This window comes from Pogona vitticeps, chromosome 1 (genome assembly GCF_051106095.1).
Source record: "Pogona vitticeps strain Pit_001003342236 chromosome 1, PviZW2.1, whole genome shotgun sequence".
Taxonomy (NCBI): domain Eukaryota; kingdom Metazoa; phylum Chordata; class Lepidosauria; order Squamata; family Agamidae; genus Pogona; species Pogona vitticeps.
In genome coordinates, this window is record NC_135783.1 from 124357031 (window position 1) to 124370071 (window position 13041).

The following is a 13041-nucleotide window of genomic DNA, read 5'->3' on the forward strand; positions in this document are numbered from 1 at the left end:
GACATTATAGATGAAAGCAAAATAGAAATAAAAAGTTAAAAAATAAAAAAAAACATGGTGGGACCTTAAAGACTAACTTTTATATTTGTTAATCTCTTTTTCTTATGTTTGATGAAGTGGACTTGTCCACAAAAGCTCACATTAAAGAATATATAAATTAGCCTTTAAGGTGTCACCATGGTTTTATCTTTCTTTTTATTTCTATTTTGCTTTCCCTTATAATGCATTTATAAACTAACTTTGGTGGGGGAAACAGGTTCAGCTTATCTGTTTTCCGTCTCTCCCAGCTCAAGACATTTTAAGGTACAATCCCCTGTAGTGCTACACACAGAGCCCACAATAAGCTTTACTAATTTGATTCTCCTGATTGTATGAACTGGTAAGGGACTTAATGTATAGCATCAGAAGTGCGTTAACAGGCCCTGTCCTGACCTCATGCCAGTTTATGCTTAATGCTAACTTTGCTTCACAATGAAAACAAAACTAGCTCTAAACAGAAGCATTCTGCTTCAGTGGTGGCTAACAAGAGTAGCATAGCCCATTGAGAATATTTACAGCAATACTAAGTATGACAAAGCTGGTACTTAGAGTAATATAAATGAAATATTAAGGTCCACACCAGCAGCAAAGAGAGAGATTTTTATACATTGCAGTGTCTACCTTTCATTTGTACACCTTGGCTATTCCCATCCCAGAGACAACACAGTGACTTTTTATATAAGGTTGACACAATTTATCCTTCATATAATTAGAAAGTTATCTTCAGGAATTAATTGACGTAGCTTTTTTTTTCTGGTAGACTTTTAGAATTGGGTTCCACCCCTTCTAGAAATTAAGGCCAAATGTTAGTAGGTAGCAGTAAGCCAGAAGTCTAGACCCTGGAGTTACACAGTGGAAAATAGTGTAGAAACGGACAGATTAAATCCTATGCATTGTTTCAAATGAAAACAGTTGGTTCAGTTGCATAGAGGTTCTCGTATCTGATTAGATTCACTCAGAGGCCATATCATTTTTTCCCCATGAGTTAAAAATGGAAAATTAATCTGTATGCATTTCAGTTTATGGAAATAAGTTCAGTGCTTGGGGAGAAATTACAAGTCAACACAAGGCTCTTGGATCCAGAAAGGTCCATACATTGGTCTTGAAAGTGGAATCCTCCTTTTTTTTTTTTTACAGCCTTGCTTCCTAAATATTTCAGTCTGTAGTGGGACACCCTCTCTTGCAAGATACAAGAAATCATGTGTTCACTTGTTTCTATTATGATGGGTTCGCATGAGCAGCTGACAACTCAACTGCAGTTGAAGCCAGAGGAAGTGTGTGGGGCTTTTGAGTAGAGCTTGGGAAAATGACTCCATGGATTGCGGTGCCCGAGTTCCCCAAACAAGATGGCTCTGGGCTTCCCTCCCTGGGGAATTCTAGGAGCCGTAGGTCAGAAAGTAACATTACCAAGCCCTGTCTCTGAACCTGTGTTGTAAGCCCTGTCCTTCATTGTCTCTGGCAGACAGTTCTCCATGCATGTATAGGTGAAAGAATGAGTAGGCAATTGAACGCCAGAGGGATGTGCACATGCAAGTGTGGCTAATTCTCATACTTCAACTGCAGAGTTAAAGAGCGATGTCTGAGGTAAAAGTTTGCAGTCTCAATAATGGTAGCCGATATGTGTGTTTCAGAGCATGGCATGATTTTTTTCCTTCAAATGCTCCAGCCCTTTTCTACACAAGATGTCTGCAAAATGTAGGGACTTAGAATTCTCTTCATAAGGTGATGACTACAAACCTGGCTTCCTTTTTTTTTCCTAGCAGGAGCACTAAATGGCTCAAAATTTGGGTATTGCCATCCCTGTGGTTGGATGCCACATAGTTGATTAGTTACCGAGGGAAAGTGCCCGGTCTAATGATTACTGTTCTTGTAAGAGATTGTGTTTCTGCACATTCCACAGCAACAAAAATCCCTCTCCCACGTGCACCTGATAAATCTGCTATATTTGGCCAGAATTTCCTGTGTGAAATCTTTGGCTTTTGGAAGGAAACAGGAAACAATAAATAAACGGGCCAGGTGATGGAATGGGAAGGGGCCACAACATGTAATTGCCAGGTAAAGCATAGCTCTGGTCCACTGCAACGCTCAGTGACTCTTCCCCTGCTAGTAATGCCTTAGCAAGGAGATGCCCTTGAACATTTTCAATTCTGCAGTGACAACAGTTTCAGAAATCATTCTTCAGTTATATCATTTGAGTTGCATTTGTAATTAATTCAATTTATTCTTAACTAGATACTTTTACACTTACACAGGGTATTGCCTGCAATATGTACCTTTCAGGGATTAGGTTAAATTAAACTACATAGGTCAACCTTTATGATGTTTAAAGAAATTCAGAGATTTCCCTTCTCCAGGGGAAATCAAAATTGCCAGTAATATCTACCTTTATTTAAAATAAGGGTGGGTAGCTTCATATAAGACTGTAACATCCTTATCATTAGCTTTGCTCCTTGGAGCTGTGGGGACAGTGCGTTCAGCATCATCTTCACCTTGAGAACATGAAAGAAATGATACAGGTCTTACAACTTATTAAACATGTTGACACATTTTTTATTTTGTGGATAGCTTTCTTCTTAAGGATGCAATTCTAAGCACAGGAAGGCACTATCCATTTTTAATTCAGTGGTCTTGTTTTACAAATATGCTTATAAACGTAATTGTTGTAGCTCAGAAATACTCTGTTGGTAGGGAAACTGATGTAGCCAATCACTTAAGGTTCATAGATGTGTCTATGAACCAAGTGTCACTGAATGTTCATCTCTTCATGCCTCTGTTAGAATGTAATGCTCACAGTCTTCATGAATGCTTTTCACACTTATAATATGAGCGGTGGAGGGGGGAATGGGGAATGCCACCAAGATGCTAGGTGTACATTGAAATAGTTTTATTCTCTGTGCTATCTTGGGCTAAAATCAACAAAAATACTCCTTAATTGGGGGTGGGGATATATCTCTGGTTTGTGCCATGAAAGTGATATAACAAACATTTTTAATATCTCTTTTGGATATGGCCAAATGCAACATACGGTAACTTGCCATAAATGGAAATCTATTGCAAAACTTTTGAGAGGTTTCCTCAAGTGTCTTCTGGTTGTATTCTTTGTTTGCATGCGTCAGAGTAGCCAGTGGTTCAGAACAGACTGAAAGGCACCTCTATTCTAAAGTGAGATAAATTCACCACTGTTTTTCATTTCTGTACTACAATTTTGTTTTTTAAAATCTGTTCTGAAATGGAAACACTTTTTGCTTTTTTAATACATTTAGATTGCAATCCTAAGCACTCTTTTACAAAGGAGTAAGTCCTACTGAATTTACCTATAATCTGTAGGATTGCGCCATAACTCTAGAGTAGCTTTCTTCATTTTAAGGAACCGTACTGGCTTACACAGTTGTTGAAATGTATGCATGTTATCTGTTTATTGTTCTTACGTATCTTTCCCAAAGTGTCTCATTCTGTCAGTGTTTAACACCTCTGCTAAAACTTCAGTTCTAACACTGGTGATGCATTATTGCAGCCATGAAACAGGTCCCCTATGGGGAGAAAGGTGGCGTATAAAGAATATAAATAAAATAAATTGAAAACTTAGCTACAACGAGAAACATTGCATCATTTGTGATCCCTTTTCCTAAGATGAACAGGTGTTTCCTTTTATATTGTAAAGCCTCTTCCCAGAATAAAGTGGTTTTGAGAATTCTCTTTCAATAGTGTCCAGTAATTCTTGCATTAATTTAAATCTGTCTGTGCCTGATGTTCTCAAATGTTCCCCTTGCTGTATAGCCACAAAGTCATATTTACATATTTTATGGGTCTGTTTGCTCTTGGCAAATAAACTATATGAAGATCTAGTCAAAAGTAAATGCTTTGGATTATATCTACAATTAAGCTTTGGATCGGCAGAGGTCTTCTCTTCTAGTTTAGACCCAGTTTACTCCACCCATTCATACAGCTATTGGAACATGAACTGTTCTCGAGGCAAAGGGACACCTGACTCCAGGTATCCTCACCTGGACAGGAAGGCTAAGGCTGAAGCTAGATATACTTCCTTCCTCTGTATGTAGGTGTGCAGGCTAATGTAGTATTTGCTAAGACACCTACAAATAAGGCAGGTCATGTAAGAGTAATTATCTATCTGCATACTAGACCGTGTATGGTTGTCTTTATTACTCACCTCTTAATGTGAATTCAACATATAGTATAAAACAAGGGTGACTGTCCATTTCGACACTTGACATCCCAGGATGGCATAAGATAAGAAAGGCAGTCATAACCACAAACACACATTAACACAAAGCAGCAAAACAAGACTATAACAACTAAAGGCATCTGTTTCGGTGACAATGAGCTCATTCCACAGCCAAAGTACACCGAGACACTGCTCAAGGTCAGCCAGTGAATTAACGGCCAGGATTCTTTAGCAGAAATAACAACTGGCTAGTGATGGGATCTCTGCGTATGTGTGGAGCGCTTTCCTGCACTTCTGAGCACATGTAGGAAGCAGAGTTTGTTCTCCCCAGATTAAAACCCTTGTACTTCCTTCAGTAAAGAAGCACTGTTGGTATCTCCATTGCCAGCAAACAACAATCAATTAAAATGTAATTTTATCGCCCCCCCCCCCCACCTAACAGTCTCCTTTGCCTTTTCTTCTCCGTCTGGCAAAAATAGGTCCTCCTGCCCTCAGCTCTGCCTTCCATCTGCTTTCTGCTTATTATTATTCCTTCTCCTACAGAAACTCCCTTTGCACCCATGGGCTCAGCTCAGCAGTCTTTCAATACCGGGGCTAAGTCCTGGAATACAGTGGAAAGTGTATCTGAACCTGTACAGGGTGACTTTTTCACTGTAGCTGAAGGAGCCAATCCCTCAGATTAGTTTGAGGGGGGGGACATTATGTGGGTCTTCTGGATGTTTTTGACTGTAACTCCCATAATCCCTGACCATGCTGGCTGGGGCTTATAAAAATTGTACGTATTCCAAAGCATACGGGGGATGCTCGTCTGTCTAGCTTCCAAAGCAGCAGAAACTACCACAATTTCCATGCTCAGACGCCTACCTTGGGAGCACTTCACACGAAGAGTTCTGGCCCTCCAATGACAACTAATTAGTATTAAAGCAGGAGAATTCAGAGGTGTAACAGTAATGAATTTACTCAGACCTCATAACTGATGGCCACACAGTTTTAGTTTGGGTGTCACCATACCTAGGGGGAAAAAGGTAGGTTTTTTCACTGCTGAAAACAACACAAAATTTCAACACAGCAATCTGCAGGCAGGTGACAGATGTGACTACAGTAGCTTGTGTGGAGAACTTTGGAAGTTTTTAAAAAAGTGATTTCCTCCTGTTGCTCAGTATGGTGATTTCTGGAACAGTTATTTATTATTTATTGCAGTGCTTAAAAAGTCACTTCATACATGACTTGTTGGTTTCTTTTTTACAGCGAGAGGAGAGTCTTGAGATTTACAAGAATATAGCGTAAACTTGAAAAAAAATCCTGTCCACATGCCCTCAAAGTTTCGCTTTTAAAGTAATTTTAAATGTACCTAGGTTAATCAATACACTGGTAATGTTATTTTGCTACCACTTTCTGGACTGTTTTTGTAATGTAATAATAATGTAATTGTGACAAACCCAGACCTACTGGGATCTATCACACAGTTACTAAGCTGCCACCAACCATTCCCTATAATAAGTCACACAGACCAGGGATGGATTTTTAAACAACAAAAAGAATAAAGTTTATTTTAAATACACACAGGGAAAAATAAGCAATCAGGTGAATAAAATAAAGTAACGTGGCTTATTTTCACACACACCAGCATACAGTTTGGTTCACCTAGAACCTTTAACTTAAAGCACAGACCCTGAACCCATCAGTTCTGGCTAACCAACAGACCCCTGAACCTTTCAGGTTGGTACTCTGACACACAGTAGTACCCTGTCAGACACACAGACTCCCACAACAGCTTCTTCTTCCCCAGCTGCTGCTTCGTCCCTCCCAGTGTCTCACAGTCTGTCTCAGCATCTCCTCTTCACCACACAGGCATCACATATTTATACAGTACAGCCCCTCCTCCTGATGTCCCGCCTTCCACTCCCCATAGGATGGAACTTTCCCTCCAAACCCATGACAGACAGGTAACATCAGTGCTGTTATGTAACACCTCCCCTCTTTATAAGTTGTTTTGTAGGGGGAAAGCTAAGGTGCTTTTCACCAAAAAAACAACCTGTATAAAACATACAACAACAGTTATACATACCCTATAATACTTACATATACTTACACTCCAAGTTAAACATAGCAAATAGGCATTTCAAACATTTACCATATGCATTACATCAATTTTACCTTTATTAATACAAACCAATTTAAAACCAGGTACATTTTAACTTTTTGTCTTCATTATATACATATAGTCCATGTTCTTTCGCCGTCTTCAGTCTTCAGGTCTTCTTGATAAGGCGTCAGCAACACAGTTCACTGACCCTCTGACCACCTTCACTTCAAAGTCATAGTCCTGTAAGTTCAAAGCCCACCTCATAAGTTTGCTATTGTGGGTTTTCATCATCTTTAACCATTGCAATGGTGAATGGTCAGTACACAGAACAAAATGTCTTCCCCAGATGTAAGGCTTGGCCTTCTGGATCGCGTAGACTATGGCCAAACACTCCTTCTCCACGGTTGCCAAATGTCTCTCACCTTTTTGAAGTTTCCTACTCAGGTAGGACACTGGATGCTGGCCACCATTCTCCTCCTCCTGGCACAGAACTGCTCCTACCCCGCTGTTAGACGCATCGGTGTAGATGATGAACTCCCGGTCGAAGTCTGGAGCACGCAGGACAGGATAGTTGATTAACGCCTCCTTCAACCTCTGGAACGCCGCCTCACAGTCGCTGGTCCACGGGATGCGGTCATCAGTCTTCTTCCTCGTCAGATCGGTCAGCGGAGCCGCAATCTCGCTAAACCTCGGGATGAACTTTCTGTAGTAGCCCACCAACCCAAGAAATGATTTGACTTTTCTCTTGGTGGTGGGTCTAGGCCAATCTCGAACAGCTTCTATTTTGGCCTCCAGGGGTTTTATCATTCCTCCCCCTACCATGTGACCTAAGTATTTTATTTCTGGGCTACCCAGCTGACACTTGCTGGCCTTTACTGTTAGCCCTGCTGCACTTAACCTCTGCAGCACTAACTCCAGGTGTATCAGGTGATCTTCCCAGGTATTACTGAAGATCCCTATGTCGTCAATGTAGGCCACTGTAAAGTCACTGAGCCCTGCTAAGGTCTGGTCCATCAGCCTTTGGAATGTGGCTGGTGCATTTCTGAGACCAAAGCTCAGGACTCGAAACTCATAGAGACCAAAAGGGCTGCAAAAGGCAGTTTTTTCTTGATCCCTGGGATCAATTCTTAATTGCCAATATCCCTTTACCAGGTCCAATGATGAGATGAACCGACAACCCCCTATGGTTTCAATCAGGTTGTCTAGCCTGGGCATTGGGTAGGCATCAGGAGTGGTTACACGGTTTAATTTCCTGTAATCGACACAAAACCTAATGCTCCCATCAGGCTTGTCCACAAGGACAATCGGAGAGGACCAAGGACTAGAAGAGGGGACGATTATGTTCTCCCTCAGCATCTCGTCCAGCTCCTTCCGCACCTTGTCCCTATAGGGTCCCGTTACTCGGTATGGGGATACTGCCTGCGGGGGTGCATCCCCTGTGTGGATCCGATGCATCACTCCCTTCACTATCCCCGGCTTGTTGGAAAACACCTGTTGATATTTGCTAAGCAGCATTTTTAGTTCTTGCTGCTGGTCTTGGGTGAGTGCAGGACTGATCTTTACCTCCTCTGGGTTGTATTTTACTTCCCCTCTACCCTCCCAGAAGGGTAATTCAGCTTCCTCACTCTCAGCTGCTTTTATAGCAAATAGAACCCTCTGTTCCCCTCTGTAGTAGGGTTTTAGGGCATTCACATGAACCACCCTCCTTGCTTGGTTCTCCTCCTGCTCTATTAGGTAGTTCAGGTCTGACATCTTGGAAATGACCCTATATGGTCCTGCCCATTTGAGCTGCAGCTTATTCTCTCTGCAGGGCCTAAGCCAAAGCACCTCCTCCCCTGGGTCAAAGTGCCTCTCTCTAGCTTTGTGGTCATACCATGTTTTCTGTCTGACCTTCTGAGCTTGCAGGTTTTCTGCTGCCAGCTCTAGATTTCTCCTTAGGTCATTCATTAAGGTGTCTATGTATGTCACAACGTCTTGTGGGTCATCCTGGGTGATCTGCTCCCAATTTTGTTTGATCAAATCAAGGGGCCCTTTCACCCCTAAGTGTGCAGCAAACATGTCAGAGTGACCCCTTTGTAAGATCATGGGGCGATACTTTTCAGGTACCACCAGCTGACCTCTGATCCCATCTCCCCCTTTTGAGATATTCCTCAGGGTTTCTCTATATAAAATCCCCTTTTTCTCCAGAAATCTCACTGGGGTTTCAGGTGTTAGCTGGGCGTCAGTCACCTGTTCAAAACACTTTTGGAGAGTGGCGTCTGCCTTTTGCTCCTGTCCAAATCTGCTGTCTGTGGTTAAGGTTTCCACCACAGCTTCTGAACTCCCCTCTGCTTCCGTCTCTGGCTCATCATTACCCCCCTGAACTGTTCCTGTGGTGGCTTGTGAACGTGTAATCACTAGCACCCGTTTCACATGTTCAGCCAGGTCATTTCCCACGAGCACGGCTGCTGGCAGAGTCGATGAAATCGCTAGCCGCCAATCTCCCCTCCAGCCTTGAAAGTTGACAGGTACCTCTGCTACTGGCAGAGAGATTACCTGCCCCTCAATACCTGCTACCTTTATGCTCTCATTTGGGATTATAAACTCCCGGGGAATGATATCGGGATGGCACAGGGTTACCTGGGAACAAGTGTCCCGCAGCCCCCTATACTGACGGTCAAGTATTCCTACGTCCACCCCGGCTGTCTCAAACAACTGAGAATCTGTTTTTATCAGCAAGCAGCGCTTTACCTCCACAAGAGGACCATTTTCCTCAGCCTGCTCAGCATAGGTAGCTGTTCCAGACTGAGTAGCCATGGCAACAGGCTCCCTCTGTGACACTGAGCCTTGCTCTTGCTGGACACAGAACACAGCTTTTGGCTTGGTCCCACTAGAATTCTGAGGCACCATTCCTTTTAGCTGCTTCAATTTCTCACACTCTGAGATCAGATGACCCTTTCCCTGACAGAAATAGCATTTTCTGGTGTATTTTGATTCTCTCTCCTCTTGTTTGGGTTTTCCCTCCAAATTCTGAGGGCTTGGTTTCATGCCTGAGGGCTTCCCTTCACCATGGGCCCCTCCCCCTTGCTGGCTTTTCCCTGGTCCCTGAGAGTACTTGCTGTAGGTTTCTTTGGGTTTACCTACAGATTTCCCCTCACCCAAGGGCTTTCTTATTTGGGAGATAAAATCCGCGATTTCTGCGGCTGCTGCCACAGATTTCGGTTTCCTTTCCCTCACCTGGAATTTCAATTCCCCATGCAGAACTGAATAGAACTGTTCCAGGGCTATCAAGTCTTTAAGCTGTTCATAGGTCTCTGTTCCCTCCTGCGACAGCCATTTCTCAAGCAGCCTCACCAATTGGGCCCCCACTTGGGTAAAAGTCTGTTCTGGCTTCTTGGTGAGGGACCTGAACCTTTGTCTCAGCTGCTCTGCATTTATCCCATGTCTTGCAAACACCAGTTTTTTAAACTCTGCGAAATCTTTCATCCGTTCCTCAGGCATCTCGGCATAAACCTCAGCCAGGCTACCACTGATTAAAGACCGCATGATGGTCATCTTCTCAGTTTCCCTCACTGAGAAGTCCACAAACGCTCTTTCCACTAAGGAAAAGAACACCTCGGGACAATCTCCCTTGTGGTACACAGGGAATTTCTTCAGGTCAGCCTTAGACAGTTGGCCCCCCTCAGAATCCCTATTATTATTATTGTTCTGGTTCATCAGTTCCAATCTCTTTAATTCAAACGCCATTCTCTCTCTCTCTAATTCAAATTGCCGCTGTTTCTCTCTTTCCCTTTCCTCCATTTCCCTCACCCTCAGTTCATGCTGTTGGGCTATGAGTATTTTTCTGAGTTCTGGGTCTTGCTCTCCTGTGCTGTCACCTTGCACTGAGCCAAATTCATCCTCAGAACCTTGGTCAATCTGGGGGTCTTTCACTTCACTCATGTCTGCTATCTTGCTTCGAGTCAAGGGCATAATCCCCCCTCAGAACAGGCTGCTTTAAAAAGTCAAGCCTCAAAATAAAACGACCACTTTTTTCCTTCTTGCCTCAGAACCAGCTCTCCCTAGAGATTGCTGCTGTTCTTCAGCACTACTTGCAACAGTATCGAGTCAGAGCCTACCCCCCTCTGCTGGGCCTCTCAGCTGGCAAGCTAGCTCGCTGTTGCTACGCAGTTTTGCCTCAGCGTTTCCCGCCAAAACTAGGCTGCCTCAGAGCACCTAAATCTAAGTCTCCCCAGTTGGCACGTTCTTCTACTAGTGCACCTCCCCGTGAGGTACACCTAGAAGATTACCTACGCGCCTCAGACTGTCCCTGACTAGACCCCCCTTGCTCTGGGCACACTTGCCAAGGCTTTGCTGGACCACTGGACAACTGGACCAGTCGTATCCCACACGCTGGACACCAATCAATGTGACAAACCCAGACCTACTGGGATCTATCACACAGTTACTAAGCTGCCACCAACCATTCCCTATAATAAGTCACACAGACCAGGGATGGATTTTTAAACAACAAAAAGAATAAAGTTTATTTTAAATACACACAGGGAAAAATAAGCAATCAGGTGAATAAAATAAAGTAACGTGGCTTATTTTCACACACACCAGCATACAGTTTGGTTCACCTAGAACCTTTAACTTAAAGCACAGACCCTGAACCCATCAGTTCTGGCTAACCAACAGACCCCTGAACCTTTCAGGTTGGTACTCTGACACACAGTAGTACCCTGTCAGACACACAGACTCCCACAACAGCTTCTTCTTCCCCAGCTGCTGCTTCGTCCCTCCCAGTGTCTCACAGTCTGTCTCAGCATCTCCTCTTCACCACACAGGCATCACATATTTATACAGTACAGCCCCTCCTCCTGATGTCCCGCCTTCCACTCCCCATAGGATGGAACTTTCCCTCCAAACCCATGACAGACAGGTAACATCAGTGCTGTTATGTAACAGTAATGTAATAAACTCTTGTCACAAACATGAGTTACAGGAACAGGCAACTCCCTTGTTACAAAAAAGGTAACTTCTTGCCAATAACGACATTATATGTAACACCTTATTCCCCTCTTAATGATAGGCTCTGGTGTTAGAAAAAAAATTAACGTTCCCAGTAACAAACTTGTTCTCCAACATGTTTCTTTACTTATTTAAGACAATGCATGGAATGCCTTTAAGCACATTGGTCTCAGAGGGTCCCAAAGGTCAAAAAGCAACAAGCATACGCAAACAAGCCAATTACAGTATATACTTTCTCCTTGATACTTTATTCATATTTCTCCTTTCTAAAGCTTGTGGCTTCTTCTTCTGTCTTCAAGCTCTTCCTTCAGTCAAATTCACTGTCATATTTGCTTAATTTTTCCTGACAAAACCACGATCTTGCTAACACAAAGATAATTTCTAAACGGGTTGATACAATTGCTTTTAATATCAGGCCAAGCATGCCATGTGCTTATTGATAATTATATGATTGATTAAATATTGTTCCCATACTGGAAGTAACTCATTCAGAGGATTGCCATACAGTCAGCAGTGATGGCACACAACAACATTCAATTCCATGCAACCTCTAACTAAAATGACTATTAGGCAGTTAGTATTTTGCCTTATTGCGCCGATTTACTCAGAAGGAAGTGCCACCGAGTCTATATTTCCCCTGCATATAATGTGCTAAATGCCATACTGTTTTAGAGACCACCAGTTTATGATGTTCTCTAGACTCACAAAGAGAGTATGGCTCAATAAGAAACTGACAACACATACCAAGATCCAGGTCTATAGAGCCTGTGTCCTGAGCACACTCCTATACTGCAGTGAGACCTGGACACTTTGTGCCCGGCAGGAGAGGAAGCTGAACACCTTCCATATGCGTTGCCTCCGACGGATTTTTGGTATCACCTGGCAGGACAGAGTTCCAAATAGAGTAGTCCTAGAACGAGCTGGAATTTTCAGCATGCATACATTACTGAAACAGCGACGTCTACGCTGGCTTGGGCACGTTGTGAGAATGGCTGATGGTCAGATTCCAAAGGATCTCCTGTATGGAGAATTAGTGCAGGGAAATCGCCCCAGAGGGAGACCACAGCTGCGATACAAGGATATCTGCAAGCGGGATCTGAAGGCCTTAGGAATAGACCTCAACAGATGAGAAACCTTGACATCTGATCGTTCAGCCTGGAGGCAGGCGGTACATCACGGCCTCTCCCAATTTGAAGAGACCCTTGTCCAGCAGGCCGAGGCAAAGAGGAAGTCACAAAGGAAGCAAAACCAGGGAGCTGGACAGGGGACAGATTGGATTTGTCTTCAGTGTGGAAGAGATTGTAACTCTCGAATTGGCCTTCTCAGCCACACTAGACGCTGTTCCAAGTCCTCCATACAGAGCACGCTACCATAGTCTTTCGAGACTGAAGGATGCCTACTACCAGTTTATGATGAGTGAAAATTAAAAAAACTAGTGAAAAGAAAAAGAAATAAATTATTAACATTGATGTCAAAAATTAGATGCTCCTATAATGTAGATGGTGTTCATCTACATTCCATTCATTGTAACAAGCCATGGCAGTAACGTTAACTGGTTTTCTCCACAGTAACGGAAAACTGAACATCCCTTACACCAGTTTTAATGCAGACTAGTACATTAGACTAGACTTGGTTGGTTTCATTTTATTTGCTAGAAGCCCCTGCTGATAATTCTTTGCTTTATTAACCAGGCAGCCATTTTCAGCTCTAAACAAAGTGCCAAATCCAGACATTATATTAA